The sequence below is a fragment of the Cnephaeus nilssonii genome, assembly GCF_951640355.1.
Source record: "Cnephaeus nilssonii genome assembly, chromosome: 17".
In the NCBI taxonomy this organism is placed as follows: Eukaryota; Metazoa; Chordata; class Mammalia; order Chiroptera; family Vespertilionidae; genus Cnephaeus; species Cnephaeus nilssonii.
The window spans coordinates 7732232-7750003 of record NC_137088.1 but is presented as its reverse complement, the minus strand read 5'-3'; the positions used below and the strand labels follow the sequence as shown (position 1 = coordinate 7750003).

Sequence of the window (17772 nt, the reverse complement as noted above, 5' to 3'; positions counted from 1 at the left end):
CTGCTCAGTTAAAATTCAAACCCAGGTCTGTTTAGTTCAGTCATGTGCCCTTTTAATCAAATCATACACCCCCAAAAGTTATAGGCAAATAGTATTTAACAGTCATTATTGCAGATAAATCCAAGAGTTAGCAACTTTTAGATAAAAGTATCATATGTACTACTAAAGAACTACTTTCTCTGAACAGTGACCACAGCAAAAACACATAAACACACACAAAAACAAACATATATGTACTAGTATATTACTAAGATTTGAATGACTACCAACTCCATACTTTTCCTTTGTGCCTATAGTGGTACTGCTGACAATGCAGAATTTTCAAACATGAGTATATTATGCCAAGAAAATGTTAAGATTTTATTTCAAGAAAGTTTCTAGATGTTAATCTCTAGATTTAGCTACAGGCAGAATTAATGGCAGGGACTCAAATGACTTCTAGCAGTAATGCATTGCTTTATATCCCATAACAATGACATTGCTCTTCTCCACTTGTTACCAAGAACGCTGACATTAAAAATAATTTTTTTTTTAAGCTCAATGAATGAACTCTGGGATGGCTGGGACTATGCCTTTAGTTCCTCATTGTTTCCAAAGTACTGAGCACATATAAAGCTCTTAAATATTTGAGGGACTGAATGTACCAGTAAGAAAAATGTTCAGAAAGTAGACAGAGCAAATAAAATGTATTATGAGTTAGAGAGCCAACAATTACATATAACCTAAGATACTTCCTAAGTGCCTTTAGGAACATGAAAGATTCATCAAGGAAAAAAGTATCTCATCTAGAAGAGAGGTCAGCAAACTTTCTGTATAGAGCCAGAGGGTAAATATTTTAGGCTTTGTAGAGCATAAGCTCTGTTGCAACTACTCAACTCTGCTATTATAGTACAAAGCAGCCACAATTATGCACACCAATAAAATTTTATTCATTGAAATTGCAAATATAATTCCTTGAAATTTCATGTGTCATGAGATATTATCTTTCCTTTGATATTTTATCAGCAATTAAAAAAACATAAAAACCATTCTTAGTTCTCAGACCATACAAAAACAGGTGATCCACGGCCAATACTTGGCCAACCTCCTCATCTATTTAATACATACTTTTATTGAAAACCAACTAAAGGCAAGTTAATTTATATTTTAATTAAGTACATTAAACCTAAATGTGAAGACCAGTAAGCAAAAGGGTTTTTAAATGGGTTGATATATTACCAAGAGAGGTCAAATACCTTTTCTCTACAGTATTTTAAAAAACTGGTTTGTGTAAAAAATAAATGAGAACAAATGGCATACGAAAGCCACATCAAGATCATGTATTTGCGGAAAATATCAGGCCATTAAAACCAGGAGAGTGCTAAACCAGAACTTGGCCTCAATACAGGATTTAGTCCCTCCTCATCTGCAGGGGATAAGTTCCAAGACCATCAGTAGATGCCTGAAACCATAGAGAGTTACTAAACCTCAACTCTGCCAGAAATGTGGCAGCAGCTTCTTCATCGACAGACACAGTCTTTCCAATAATTTTTGTTTCTCAGTCCAAACCTATTCATTACTTGGTGTCATCTGTTTCAGGGGATCCCTTGCTGCAGTTTTCGTATAGGCTCAATGCTTTCTGGCCCAAGGAGTTGCCATCATTCGGAACACGTTTTCTGTGTCTTCCACCTGCAAATTTAATGCCTTTTCCATCTTAGCTAGGCACTTATCACTCACAGTGGCTGCAACTTTTTCAGTTTGAGATGCAGCAAAACCAACACGAATTTCTTTTTCCTTCATTTCACACATAAAAGATTTGTTCTTACCATATATCTTAGCCACCTCAGAATACAATTTTTTTCTTTCCTTATTACGCTGAGAACTTTCACGTTTTTACACTTAAAGGAAACGCTTTATGGCTTCTCTTTGGCATATACACATTATCAGTATCATTACTCTTGAGCTTTAGGGCCATCTATAATAATAAAAGCGTAATCTGCAAATGAACCAAACAGCAGCCGAGCAGCTGAACGACCCTCCGGACAACCTTCCGGACGAAGCCAGGGCTGCAAAGGCCTACTCTTGCATGAATTTCGTGCATCGGGCCTCTATTTATTAAATAAAATTAGGGTGACTTGAGCACAAGCACTCCATACTGTGACAGTCAATCTGATCACTGAGATGGCCACTAAGTTACTAATAAGCAGGTAGAATATATAGAGTGGTTAAGCTGGACAAAGGGTGACTCATGTCTCAGGCAGGATGGAGCAGGACAATGCAAGGTTACATCGCTAATTCAGAAGGGTGCATCATTTAAAACTCACAAATCTCTTACTTCTGGAATTTTCCCATTTAATATTTTTGGACCATGGTAACTGAGACCACAGAAAGCAAAACTGCACAAAAGGAGGACTACTCGTTTACTGTAAAGATTTCCAAGCTTGCTTAAAGAACCCTCTAAACTGGCGACCAGATCCTTCCAATAAATCTAATGTAACTTTTAAAAATACACATGACTAGGCTCCATCCCCATGGTATTATATCAGTAAATATAATACCCCTGGCATTGTATTTTATTTTATTTTTTTGTTAATCCTCACCCTATGATATTTTTCCATTGATTTTTAAGAGAGTGGAAGGGAGGGAGACATAGAGAGAAACACTGATGTGAGAGAGACATCAATTGGTCACCTCCCGCATGTGCCCCAACCAGGGTCTGGGAATCCAGTCTGCAACTGAGATACATGCCTAATATCGAATCAAACCTGGAGACCCTTCAGTCCAAGGGCCGACACTCTATCCACTTAGCCAAACTGGCTAGGGCTGGTATTGCTTTTTTTTTTTTAAAGTGTCATACATGTTGCTGACATGGCTACCCTGGCAAAACTTTAGACAAACCGTATGATCCACTCTATATATAACAGTAATAACCTAAGTTTAAAAAAACAAAACCAAAAACAACCAAAAACCTGGTACCAGAGTAACCCCAGCACCAGCTCCTTTAGAAGCAGCTATTCATTAAGACAACAGAGTCTTACTTAATCTTCAACAACCTCTGTCCTCCACTATGCATATCAAGTTTATGTTACTCTCACAAAGAGAAGGACATTTTACTGTCTTTGACAGCCTTACCATAGTAATAGGCCTCATAATTATGAGGCTTTCTTATATTTAGGAAGAGTAATGGGAATATTTCAGAAAGTAGAGCTAGCTGGCAAGGAAGCTTTTATTTTCAAAATGTGCCTGCTTTCATTATCTCAATACAAAGAACTTCAAGAACAACTCTAAATCTCTCTTCTAATGTGATTCCAAAAACACACCAATAAATGAGTCATAACCTGGCGCAATATATGAGTGACCCTTGTGGTGATATTGTTTTCCTCAATTTACTAAATTCTGATATTAGTCAAAAGAGATTTTCTGTTCCACAAAAAGCCTTCCCACAATTCCTTTATTTACTCAGTAGTTCCAGGACACAGCAATTCCAATAGCATAAATGCAATGTATATACAGATTTCATTAATTTATTCAACAAATGTTTATACAACTGCCACATGCCAGGAGGAGGTATAATAGATTCTGGGTATACAGTGGTGATTAAAACAGAGATGGTACTTGTATTCTTGATAAGGAGACAGACAACTGAATAAACAATTATAAAAAACGATACGTGTATTAGTAACAAGTGGGAGAAGGGAGTGGAATGACACATGAACAAGTGAAAGGTCTTACTTAACTTAGAGCCCCCACAGGCTTCTTGAGGTTGGTAACCTTCAAACTGAGACCTGAAGAAGGATGCAAAAGAGCCAGTATGTAATGAGCAGGAACATTCCAGAAATAAGAAATAGCATGTGCAAAAAGCCCAGAGTCATGAAAGACCTGATCATCTTTTAACAACTAAACCTTGAGACAGAGGGATTCAACTATAGTGGGAAAGGGTGAGTGCAACAAGGTCAAGGTTGAAAATAGGCAGATCACACAGGCTCTCTAGCCCTTGGCAAGAAATGCATTTTTTTATTCTCAGTGCCACTGGGAGTCCAGAAAAGGTTCTAAGCAGGTGAATCACAAGATCCCATTTGAGTTTTTAAAAAGCTGTTTTGTTTTGTTTTTTTGCTATAATGGAAAAAACTGAAAGGGGGCAAAAACAGAAAGCAGAGAGACCATTCCATAGGATATCCTTTTCAAGTTGTAAAGGGAACAGAGAAAAAAATGGGGATTAGATGGAGGGAAACAAAGGCTGCCCAGTTCTAGAATATTTACCTGTACAACAAACCTTTATTGAGCACCTATAACTTCTGGACACTGTTCAGGAGAAGTCCCTGAGAGGAGGGTAGAAAAGCAAGTAAACAAACATTACTTACAACTATGACTAAGTGCCACAAACCAAATAAGAGAGTAATCTGATCAAGTAAAATGGGTGAACAGGGAAGACCTGTGTGGAAGTCATAGAATATATCTGTATGCTATTGGGAATGATCCACAATGAGGTGATAAGATTTAAAAGTCATTTACTCAACACATTTACTTTATCAACTACTATGTGCCATGATTCTCAGTATTAGGAATAAAACAGTGAAGGAAACAGACAAAAATCCGTCTTTTTTGAGCTTACATTTTGGTTCTCCTTATCTTGGAACACTACATTTCATCCACAGTGACAGAGGAGAAGGTTACGAACACAGTCACATATAGGCAAGTGTGCAGGAATTCTTCCTATTCAATATGCTTAGTGAAATAGAAAGCAGTTGCATAAGATGAGAGTGAGAACGAGGGAGGAGGTGTTGGAAGGTTTGAGAAGAGAGAGAAAAGTACAGTAATAAAAGAGGGTAAACTAATATAGCCCAGGGACCTCTGGGCATGAAGCCTGTTGAGAGTGTGTATAAGAAAGTGATTATGACTCAATGTGAAATTTCAGCTGGGTTAAAGTGAGGGATACTGAAAAGCTTAGATGGGTGGGTAGACAGACTATAGGTTCCAGTGGGGTTGATGGACTGCTGGAATTGAAGTATTTACGGGAAAAATAAGAGAGTGGGGCACTTGAAATGGGATTACAGAGGGGAGGAGTTATTGGTAAAAGTCCAAGTATTCTAGGATATGACAATGGGAATGTGTGGTTGAATCAGCGTGAATAGTAAGATCAGTGGAGGAAAGAAATCAAGGAAAAGAGGCCACAATATTGGAAGGGTCTTTTATATCAATGTTACTCAAAGTGCCAGACCATAACAACCTAATGAGCTTATGCCATATTATAAATTAACACGACTGCCTCCTTCATCAAAAAAGTCTTGCAACCAACAGAGAGGGAGGGGAGGGTGGTGGAGGGGAGGGAAGGAGGAAGGAAGGGCGAAAAAAGGAAGAACCAGGTGAACTAATGAACTAAACTTAGTGACATAGGTGTTTTAAATTCTGGCACAAATCCCTTATAGCAATTCACACTGGTAACAAACAGTTCACAGGCCAGATGACATTTTGAGTAGCGGTGCTCTGCATTGACATTGAAATCACCAAGAACCAAGAATTATGACAGAAATAAAATGACAATAAAGCTAGGAGCTAATAAGTGTTCAAGGAAGGAAGGGAATATCCAGGGGAGTGGGTGATATAATTTGAAGGTATAAGAGTCAAAGCTTGAATATCTGGGAAAGAATGGTCAAGAAGTGACAATGAGGAACAAAGAAGACTCTTCACCTCTTGGTTTTGCAGAAAAAGGTATGCATGAAGAGAAAACATTTACCACTTGAGAGCTGCAAGGGAAGTAGCATTATCAGGGGAGAGACTAGGTTCTAGTTGGACCAAGTAAGAGAATGGAACATTCCCAGACCTGATTGAAAATAAAAGGGATTTGCTGACAACTATGAGTTCTAGGAAAAAACAACAAATAGATTTCAGGAGATGATAAAAGGTGGGAGATGGAGACCAAAGTAGCAATGGATAATAGAATCTAGAGGGTAAGGAGAATACAGAAGAGCAAGGTAATAACAAAAGGAACAAAGTCCTTGAAAACACATAGATCAGGACTGGCCTCTGACCAGACTATACTTCCTCCGTTTATAAAGATGGACCTTCAATGCAGATTGAGAATAAGAAAGTAAAGGAGTTACTGCCTAGCGTCTGATTGGGAAAAGGGAACTAGCTTAAGGAGCAAAGAGAAAGTATTTCTTAGAGTTTTCTAGAGAAATGTAACATGATTTGAGGTGTAATGGCAGTAGGAGAAACTGGAGGCTCTTTACCATATAGTCAGGGATTTTTTCAAGCATGATTAATAAGTATTCTTACCAAAAAAAATCCAACTTTACTAGTTCCCAGCTCCGACTTATCAACAATACTATTTTAACTATCATTATGCTACGTCATGAGTGACCCATGGGCTTTTGGTATTTCGGACTTCTAATCCTTTGAACTTCTAGAATGTTATTTCTCTTTCTGTGGGGAACAGAATGGCTGACACTCTGATTCAGGATCCAGGAAAAATAACAGCAGAATTAAGACAAGAAATAGTGATCTACAGAGGACAATTAACAGATAAAATCTTTGGACTTAAAAAAATAACAAAATGGCCCAGCTGGTTTGCTCAGTGTATAGAGCACTGGCCGGTGGACTGAAGAGTCCCAGGTTCGATTTTGGTCAAGGGCACATGCCTGGGATGTGGTCACCATCCCCAGTAGGGGGTGTGCGGGAGGCAGCCAATCAATGATTCTCATCACTGATGTTTCTATCTCTTCCTTCCTCTCTGAAATCAATAAAAATATATTTTAAAAACACACACGAAATGAACCTTAAAATTAAGCAAAATGCCAGAAGACTAAATTTATGTATCTATCTATAGAGTGCTATGTCCGCATACTATGTTTCCTACATAACATTGTCTACTTTTGTATCTAAATGAACTACTAGATATAAATAATTTTGACATTGCTACATTCTTGCAGTAACTCAGAAAAGAATTCAGGTTTCCACCTTAGCACTTTCTACATAGGGGAATGGAACCCTACTTGGAAACCCCTATAGTTAGTTGGATTAAAAAATATTTTCAAGAAACCCTTGTCCCTCCCTTATACATGTGTCATTCATTGAGTATATGCAAAACTTCAAAGACGACTCACTCCCTACACCCTTACCCCCAAACCACTTAATTATAGTTAAATGGAAGGGGAGGCAGTTTATAACCACACCCCTCTAAGCAGTAAATTACTACAATCATTTAAAATCATCTTCAACTTAAATTCCCAAGAAATTTTTGTAGTAAATCTAACTTCTCACATCTTTATATGGGTAATGTACAGATCAGTGTGTGTACACGTGTACATATATATCACAATTATTTCAGCTACCATAAAACCCTGTTAAAAGAAATTTCTTAAACTAACCCTTCAGCTTTGTACATCTTTGACTTCCTAGCCAGATCAGCTACCAGCATTTAAGATATGATTTATTAATTATAGATGTGATTTGTCTACCATGAGGACTGATAAATATGAAAGAACTTAAACAGATTAAAAATATCATCTTCCCCACTCCAAATTTTTTAAACTACAGTAAACCTTTTATTTTTCGGACCTCGTTTAATAGACCTCAGATCTAATGGACAAAATTTCAGGTCGGTATGTTATATGTAAAAATTAACACCCTGTTAATTTTTAAATGTTTTTAAACAAGACTTGCTTATAACTAAATCGACAGTTATTTTTTTATTATTAATTCAGTTATTTTTAACAAATTTTAGCGAAGAGGCCATATGTTGGAAAAAAACACTATAGTAATTTTGCCTCCATAAACAAATATTATGTATCTACAAGTATAGTCTACATATTTAAATCCCAGTCACCGCTCATAAATAATGTTCTCTGATTAGCACGGGATCACATTGCATCGAGAGTAGTAACTGGCTCTGTTGTCTCATGGAGTAGCTTTCTGCAGCAGTTTTAACACCTGCTGGCCCATGTCCCCACATGTGCTAAGCCACGCCCCAGCCATGTGCATTTGTTTTATTGAGGTTTTACTGTACTTGCTTTAACACACCTGTTACAAATCAGTTAAAAAGAAAATGTCAGTCCAACAACATGCAAATTATGAAATTACAACTAAAAACATGACAATTTTAGTGAAGATTTATAAATTATAGATATGGTTTGTCTACCATGAGGACTGATAAATTGGAAATAAAGAGGGGAGCAAAGGGGATATGCTATGAAGCAGTTTCACCCCAGCATCATCCAGCTGTTCACACTTTTCAAACTGTTAACAGGGACAGGGAGGAGACACTTCAAGTTCAAAAGAAACCAGAGGCAGGAAATTTCTGTAACATTACGAGAAACTTTTCAGTACCTCCGTCAAGTTACACGAGAATTGTGTGACAGGTGAGGGGGTGAGCGCCTCTGGGATAAATGTTTTGTGTAAAGTCCATTGATTGGTTTTGCTTGCATTCTACACCATATCATAGAAAAGCTGCAGCCTGTAACACTAGTTTCAGATGATGCTTCTTAAAACCAGTGTTGGCCTACAGTTTGCATTTCCAGTCCACTTAAACACCCAACTCTTCCAACTCTAAAAATGAAAAACTTTGCTCTAGCAGTAAAAGATTTAACCAAAATCTATTTAATTGACTGCATAAATTTATTCTGACCAAATGGCAATATGTCATTAAGTAAAATTTATATTCAATTAGTTTTTCATTATCTAAATTTGGCTTTTAAATTTTGGATCTAGTCTGATAATAGTTTGTCTTAGAAATACAGACTTCAGCTGAAAACCAGAATATGATTTAAAGATGTCAATAAAATTTCAGGCTGACATGATGGTGTATACACAGCAAGCATTTGTCTAGCATTTTAAGTGTCTTCACAGATAAAGTTTGAGACCACTTTTAAAAAAAAGACTATAAAAACTGTATTTAAGATGATCAAGTAATGAACAAATTGTTATTTCTTCCTCCTTTTACTTAACCCAAATCATCTTAATTCCTAAATTTGAAAGTGCAGGTTCCTCAGATTTCACAAACAAGTTAATATGAACCTGCTTTTAAGTTCCTAATCTTTAATAGATTGATACAAGGCATTTTCCAAATGCCTGAACATGAATTATTAAAAATGTTATTTTCTAAGTTATATAAATCCACAGAATCATATTATCCTGCCATTTATTAGAAACATTATTTAAAAAATGAGCTCCAAATGTTACAAACTGGCAGTATCTTTCTGCCAATAGGTACAGTATTTAATTTGTGCTGAACAATATCCTAAAACTTGAACTTCATTCACCAACATGTGCAAATCAAGCAATGCACATTAATCTGGATTTCCTGCTTCTCTTAGGAAAAAAACCCAGATGATGTAGCAACATGAACTACATTTCCACACAATGGCTAGGAGCTGCCAAAGATTGGCTGCTTAGTTGGGACATGTGCTCTCCAATTTGTTGTAATCAACAGAGTCCTAGTTACCCCCTACCTGCCTGGCCCGGGAGACACTGAGTAGCTATTCCCACTGTAATATAAGGTCAATCCTACCTGGTTTGTGAAAGCAATCTTACTTTAGTCATTTATAAATGTCAAATTGTTGTATGCTATATTAATGAAGTCAATTTCAATATAAATAAATAAATAAAATGCTTGCCTTATAGGTAGAATTTCTGTCAATAAGCTTTATGTCCATAATTTTTAAAGAACTTTCAAATCCATTTTGCTATCTCATAAAATCTTGGAAAATTAAAACAGAAGCTCAACTCAGAGACAATAAAGGCTGCATCAACTTGGACATTACTCAAATATGATCCTTTATGAAGGACCACAATCCACTCTGAGATAACCACTTACATAAAACAATTGAGACATTCTTGCCTTCTTGTTAAAAAATATATATAATACATTTCTTAGTCAAAGATCATTATCAATGTTTCCACAAAATGATATTCAATTCCAAGAGCAAAATGACGCAGTAACACTTCATTTTCCCTCCCTACTCTCTCAACTTTTAAATTTCATTTCAACTGCCCATATAACAAAGAAAAAGAAATCTAAACTGAGAATTTTTCATAAAATGACCCTTTGACTTCCAAAGGCTAATTTAGAATAGGTTTAATGCTTATTACTAATCAGAACCCAATTTGAGACAACTATTTTCAAAAAATAATGTTACTAATAGAAATAGCAAGAGCTTTAACACAGAACCATGGAGAAAGGTTTTTTTTGAAAACTTAAAAGGCCAGGCTGGCCCTGACCGGTTTGGCTCAGTGGATAGAGCGTCAGCCTGCGGACTGAAAGGTCCCAGGTTCGAATCCGATCAAGGGCATGTACCTTGGTTGCGGGCACATCCCCAGTGGGAGGCGTGCAGGAGGCAGCTGATCGATGTTTCTCTCTCATTGATGTTTCTAGCTCTCTATCCCCCTCCCTTCCTCTCTGTAAAAAATCAATAAAATATATTAAAAAATAATAAATAAATAAATAAATAAATAAATAAGTAAGTAAGTAAGTAAGTAAGTAAAAGGCCAGGCTGGTGGCTCAGTTGGTTGGGTATTGTCCCATGCACAAGAAGGTTACCCATTCTATTCCCAGTCAAGGGCACAAGCCCAGGTTTCAGGTTCCATCCCCAGTAGGGGGTATGCAGGAAATAGCCTATCAATGTTGTGCTCTCACACTGATGTTCCCCCCCCCCCGCCCCCGCCTCCTCCCTAAAAATGAATAAACTATTATTTAAAACAAAACAAGTGGTGCACCATAGCCCACAATTCCATACAAATGAGACGCTATAGTCACTAGGGCATTTTCTTCTAACTGATTCAACTGGCTGTTTCTATCCAGTCTAATACAGACATATATTCCTCAATATAAATGAGCTGAGCACTGACTCTTGTTTTACTGTGTAACTCATTTTACACAAATTAGTAATTCACTTCATTAACTTTTTCTGAGAATTTTAGTTTCTATAATTCGTTAACGCGGTTAAACATTGTATTTTACTCTCAAATTATTATATATTTTTTGTTTGTTATATATTTAAGCTGAACTGCCTATTAAAGTGACAAATAAAATTTTAATCCCTAATTTTACTTTGACCTTTCTGCTGCAAATATTGGCTTAGATGACATTTCCTCAAGCCAACCTTTTAATGAGTAAACTATTCTAGAATTCAAAAGGTTCCTTACTGATGCTTTCTCTTCACAACTACTCATAAATATATTCCACACAAACTTACTAGGAGGAAAAATTACAAGCATTACATTATATCCACTGGAGGGCACTCAACATGACCAAAGCCTGCAATAAAAACATGCCCTAACACTCTTCTCACTCTGCTGCCATCAGGTCTGAGAGACTTTGGGAGTTTCGAAATATCACGTAAGAGAATAGATGCCCACCATTTAAAAATTCAAAGAAAAGTAGTTAGATTCTAAAAAAAGAATTCCTAATGTGATTGATTTCCTCTTTCAAAAGCTGCTTTTTCCTTCAGGAGAAAGCAGATTATAAACATACTTCAAGGATAGCAGGGTTTAGGTCTCAACAGCCGGATCTAAGTTTCAAACTAAGTCAAGCTCAGTCTTGCATGAAACACAAAAGCAGCATTCTTAAGTTATCAAAGGAAATAAAGAACTTTCTCCTGAGTTTACATGATGAAAAACTATATGCGTTAAGTCCTACTAATTTTCAATTAACACAAATCACCTACTTCCCTTTTATGGCGATTAAGTATATATTTATTTTAGCCCAATATCCTAATTAATCTATCACACTCATAATTAAAACAGTATTATGTAAACAACAGTCTGTTAGAGAATGAGCACCGATTCTGTAAATTAGGATCCCCTCAATGAGGGTAACAAGAGGCAATAGCTACATGCTCTGGCTAAGCAGCAGCTCCTAGTCTGTGCTTACTACACACCACTTCAATGGCATAAAAATGTTTTTAGTAAAGCTGTTTCAACAAAAATATTGTATTCCCAAGAAAAAGAATACCAACCCCCCCCCAGAGTAATACAACTAATTTTTTCAAAAACAATATTACAAATCAACATGTAGCATGACAGAAGAGTTGCAATACTTTTTATTAGAAGTTTGCCCTGCGCATTCATCCTTTCTGCCCTGGGTTAGCAATCAAGCATGCTTCTAACCAAGCTCAAAGTACAAGCTTAATAAAATTTACCTCCTAGTCATCTACAATTATTGATTATCAGCAATTAGTAAACCATGAAAGAGAAACCAATTCATGTTATGACCGAACAGGTGTTTTGTTTCTTCAATAACAAAAGTTTCGATTGGCTGATTATACTTATACAGTCCATTTCTGGGGTTTTGTTTTCACAGCTACTTATAACTTATAAAAGAGATATATTCAAACTTTTGAATTTTCCATGTCCATAGTCTTAACATACTTACACTCTTCTTCCCACCTTTCCCAACAACAAAAAAGACTATCTGCAGATAGCTCCTCCTGTACACCACACCTCAAAATACCTTTGAGAAATTTGCTGAGGGAGAGGAAGGAACTACCTATGAAAACAGAACTTCATTTATACGGATAATTTTTATTCCAATGACCACTATTAACAATAGGAAGCTCTATTCACAGTTTAAGTTATAATACCGAAATACCTATTTTTCTACATTATAATCTTGGTAAAAGAAGTAGTCAGATGATGAGTTCAAAAGAATGAAAACTTTTGAATGCTTCCTGACCCATCAACACTATTGTTTAAAGCTTCATTTTTTAAATTAGCCACCTTATTTTTACAACGTTGGTTTTTCCTGAAAGCTATTTAAAATGCTGTTCTGACCTCTGGGAAAATCTCAGGTCTGGGACTCGACAAGGACTTTAAATTACATGCTACACTAAACTTCCTAGTGCAGTTTTTTATTTTCCCCGCAAGGACTTCAGACTTAAATAGTCTCAGCATTCCTTTAATCCTACAGAATGGTCTTCTGCAAGTTTTTCAAGTTACTTTTGCAATCACTTCAGGGCCTTGTCCTTGCATGTGGCCTTCAAAACAAAGACATGGTCAAAATGATGAATACTGGGTGCAAGGTAATCGCATTTTGTGAAAGAATATTATCAAATAAACCTTAATGGTACATTTTCAAATCCAGATTTTGTGGATTTTAGTGTAAAAGTAAAATAAATGTACTAGCAGCCTCAGCTCAGACTTAAAAAAAACAAAAAACAGCCTCCAAAGTGTAAGTCTGTCCCTAATTCAAGCAGTCACTAAACAGCAGTATTATGCAAACAGCATTTCAAGCCCTGCTTCACATTTCCTAGAACGAAGCCTCGTGAACATGAAGACATCGGAAGGTGCTGAATGCGCACCAAGTGACAATAACAGAGCAGCTTTCTAAATTCCAGACAAAATACTTAATAACTTGGCGATCCGAAACACACCAGCCTAGACTTTCATCAAAGGAGAACCGTCTCTTCAAGTTGAAGTCTAGCCTAAGCCGCCACTATTCACGACACAAAGCTCCCGTTTCACTCAAACCACTCCTCGATTTCCTCTCGCCGACCTCTGCATACCAGCGGGCCGGTCTCCCTCCATTCACCGCTCCGGGCGGGGGGGAGGGGAGACCACAGATGTCTGGAAGATACAAAGTCTGAGACAATGCTCCCCCTGCGAACGGGAACCGAAAACCGCGGCGGCGGCGGCGACGACACGCCACCGCCGCCGCTTGGCTTTCAGGCCGAGCGGACTCCGCGGCGAGCGGCGAGGACGGAACTTCCAGAGTCTCCGCTCCGGGTCCCATCTCCCCGGACAAAACACGGAAAGAAGTTGCAGCGCTTGGATTTCACTTCGCCAACCGCGTCGCGAGGAGGGGGGGGAAAAAAAATCCACTCCGCCGCAAAGCCAACGTGCTCTCCGCATCAGGCTGAGCTGCTGGGAGAGACTCTGTGCATCCGTCACCTCCACCCACAAAATTCCCGAAGCAGCCCGAGGCCGAACCCCGGGGGTTCGCTGGACGAGGAAACAGCACAAGCCAGTCGCCCCCGCCCTGGTGTGCAACCAGACCTCACACCCACCCACCCCGCCGGCCCGGGAGGTCTCCGTCCACGGCACGCCGCCGTCGCCCACCTGCAAACGGCCCCCGAAAACCCAGGTGCAAACCCTCCTGCCGCATCGCCCCGGCCGCACTCACAGGGCGGCTCCTCCCGGGAGCCTCAGGTTTAAAGTTGCTTCGGTTTAAACGAGCGCCGGTGCCCCAACTCACACCGGGCAGGGCAGGGCCGGACACACTAACATTTCTCCCGGATACTCTGCACCACCCGTCCTTAAGCCCGAAATACGGCATCTGGAGAGAAAAAGTCCACCGGCCGGCCCTTATCCCCCCGGCACAGGGGACTTGGGGGGGGGCGTCCCAGGCCCGGCGCCCGCACCCCCAACTCCCCGCTGGGAAGGCGGAGCGCCCCCGGCCCCACCCCGCCCCCCACTCCGGCCCCGGCGCATCCCGAGGCGCAGGGTCCCTCCCCCAAACTCGGCCGCGGCCGGAGCCCCGGACGGAAACCACCGTCCCCCCGCCCCCGGCCCCCCGCGCCGGCCAGCCCGGCTCCAGGACGCGCGCCCTCGCGAGCGCGGCGCCCCCTCCCCGCAAGCGGCGGCCCCGGGGCCCCCGAGGAGCCGCGCGACCGGAACCCGGGCCCGGTCGCCGCCCTCCGCCCCCCCCCCCATCCCGGGCGCGGCCCCTCCCAGGCGCCCCCCAGCCCGCTCCCCACTCCCGGGCCTCCGAGCGGCGCCGGGCCCGGCTCCCAGCCGCCGCCGGGACCGCGCGCCCGCGACGAAGTTTGGCTCCGAAGAGGGAGCGGGAGCAGCCCCGGAGGGTAAGGAAAGGAGCGCCGGGCACCTCAGGGGGACAGGCTCCTCCCGCCGCGGGCGTCCGAGCGTCCTCGGCCTGCGGTGGCGGCTCGGCGGGGACTGGCGCTGCTCCTCGGACGCTCCTCCGTCTCCGCCTCCCCCTCGCTCTCCGCCGCCGGAGCCGGTCTAACGCGACTGCCACGGACCGAGAGGCTTAAAATGGCGCCGCACAAGGACCTCTTATAAGTCGCGCAGGCGCCGCTGTATCCTGCCGCCGCCGGCCGCGCGGAGCGATCCGCCGCGCGAGGACAGGGGCGGGGCGCGGGGGCCGGAAAGTAGTCCCCGCGCCGCCGAGCCGCCGAGTCGCGGTCGCCGTCCCACCGCTCCGGGCCCGGGCGGGGCGCCCGCGCACTCCTGGGACGCGCCTCCGCCACGGAGCCCCGCGGCTGCCCCGCCCTGGGAACCAGGGGCAGCTGGGGGGCGGGGGGGTTCCTGGTGGGGCCCAGGGGGAGGGGGGGCCTCCGGGATCCTCCACTGTCCCGACCCCGACGCCCCGGCCCTGCGCGTGCCCCGACCGTGAGAGCGGCCGCGGAGCTGGCTGCGCGCTGGCCGCAGCCCGCGGGAGGCGACATCTCGGCCCCGATCCTCGGGGGGCCGCGCAGGGAGCCGCCCCAAGTCCTGGGAGAGGACGCGGAAATTCGCGGCCCGCCCGGCTCCTTGCGCTGCCGGTCTAGGGGGGGACTCCGGCGGGTGAGGGCTTCCGTCGCCGCTGCGGTCTGGGCCACACACTCCCTGCAGGACGTGGCTCTGCCTAGCTGCACACCCCCCGCACCCACGGTCCGGATCGTGGGTCCCGCATCCCAGCTGGGTGCTCAGCCTGCACCTGGGAGTGCACTAGCGGTCTGGCCTGCAAGCCCCACTCCCGAAGGCTGTGAACTCCGCTTAGAATGGGCGCTCAGCCCGCAATTCAACAAGTCCTTAGGAGTACCTCCTGTGAATCAATGAGTGGTGGAGCTGGATGAGCTCTAGAGCCCTGTCGTTGGGCTAATTCTTGTAGATTCCGTTTTTTTATCTGGTGCCACTGTGCTAAGAAGCAACAGATTTTTTTGGGGGGGTGGGGGAGGGGGGAGATTTTTTTTGGAGGAGGTGCATTTTTGAGAAATCCAAGTATGTTGTGTATGGAAGGAGCTAGCGATTAGGCAGCTTCTCATTTTTTAAAAAAAAACTAATTTTCTATTCTTCAGAAACATTTTCTAATTCGTTTCCATAGGCCGAAGTTGGGTCTTCATTTCCCTTGGAAATGTCTTCATCGTAATCCAGCCAGATTGGCATTTGTCAAAGCTGAGACAATTATTGATTCACTTTTCTCTAGTCTGTTGCTTTTTGCTTGTTTTTTTTCCCCCCCTCCAAAACAATGGAGAGAGTACAAAAAGCAACAGTGAAAGTTATCTTGAGGCTTTTATCCCTCAAGATATTGTAATTAATGCATGCAAACAATAGGTCTTTATACATAGGGACAGGCAGGAAACCTACTCATTCCTTCGTGGAGTAGACATGTAGTTTTAGGCTTAGCTAATGCTGCAGGACCAACATGCTCTTCAAATAATTCTTTTTTCTCATCTTAAAGATATTTTATTATATACAGTGGCGATGGCTACTGCTGCCTATCACCACAGCACACATGAGTCTCTGCAGTGGGAGGAAGTCCACACACTGAGATGATGTTCCGTGAGGTCCATTGTCTAGAGTGACTTCGGCATTTGTATCTTTGCGAGTAATTCTTTGGAAGTGTGGCCGATGGTTGTGGGTAACTCGGCTAGCCATAATTCAAACAGATGGAACAGAAAAGCCATTTCATCAAAGGAGTATTTCTAATATAAATGTTTTCAAAAGTGTAAGTAATATTTCCAGGTCCAGATCCTTAATTTTAATTCTCATACACAGAATCAAAGAATATACAGTTGGTTTTATTAAAGTCGTATGTTTAAAATCAGATGTCTGATTAATCAATATTTGAAGATTTTTGATACGGATGTTTCCTTTTTCTATGTTCAGTTTTTGTGTCTGTTAGGGTTTTCTTGGTTTGGGGGATTTTTTTTCTTTCTTTTTTTTTTTTCTTTTGGCTTAATAAGGAACACTGTTAAAACTGGTTAAGAAATATTTGCATTATTAGAACATCTACAGAATGAAAATTTCCATATTTGTATTTCTCATTAGGTGTCAAAATAATTGAAACATTTCTCTGTGATTTAGATATCTTAATCTAAATTTGGAATGAAGAATTTTAAATCCCTAGTCATGCTTTAAGCAAACACACATTATAAAGGGAAATGTAAAATTTGCAACAATGCAGCAAGCTGATTTCCCATCAAATTTAAGTGTACTGAAGAATTACTGAGTGACTAGCAAAAAACAAATTAATTGAATTAAACCAATTGTTCAGAATTTCTATTCCCTTCTCTCAAAAAACAGAAATTGTTCCACTTGTCTTACCAAAAATATGAGATGAATAACTTCTGTGAAATGAAGGCAATTACTGTCATTAAACTAATGAAAAATGCAAACATCAAAATACCTGATGAGTTTGTGAAATAAGTGATTTTGTAAAAATTATTCTTAAAAATTGGCCTTGGGCAATGCATTTCATAAAAAAATACTTGGTTATCCTTCTACGCCTTTTTCTTATATCAAACTTGGGTTTGATATAAGTGAATCCATTTTGTGAAAATGCAAAGGACAAATGGTTCTTAATATCAGGCTTTATTCCTAGAAACCAAACGTGCCTCCAGCTAGTTGAGCAGAGGAGGTATTACTATCGTGCTATCAGGCCACTGGCATATCAAGCAGCGTCTACACAGAACCTGAACAGAAAGTGTCGTTCTCTAAAGCACACGCGTTCAAATGACCTTTAGGCAAAGAAAGAAATGCCCAGATGGCTTTTGCATTTTGGACAGAAACATTAATCCAGCCAGCAGCACTTTAAAGAAGGCCTATTCACTTTTTTTTTTGCATAGTTAACTCTTAAAT

At 41.1% G+C, this 17772-nt stretch overlaps 1 protein-coding gene across 2 annotated transcripts in view; it reads right to left on the bottom strand.

Moving 5' to 3' along the window:
* CTNNB1 (catenin beta 1) overlaps positions 1-14974 on the bottom strand; it is a 38026-nt gene extending 23052 nt beyond the window's left edge. The window contains exon 1 of one of the 2 annotated variants that reach the window (XM_079795345.1): positions 14795-14974. The gene's annotated coding sequence lies outside the window, so the exon portion shown is untranslated. The remainder of the gene's footprint in view (positions 1-14794) is intronic. The other variant, XM_079795344.1, reaches the window with a different exon arrangement.
* Between the last annotated feature and the right edge of the window lie 2798 nt (positions 14975-17772).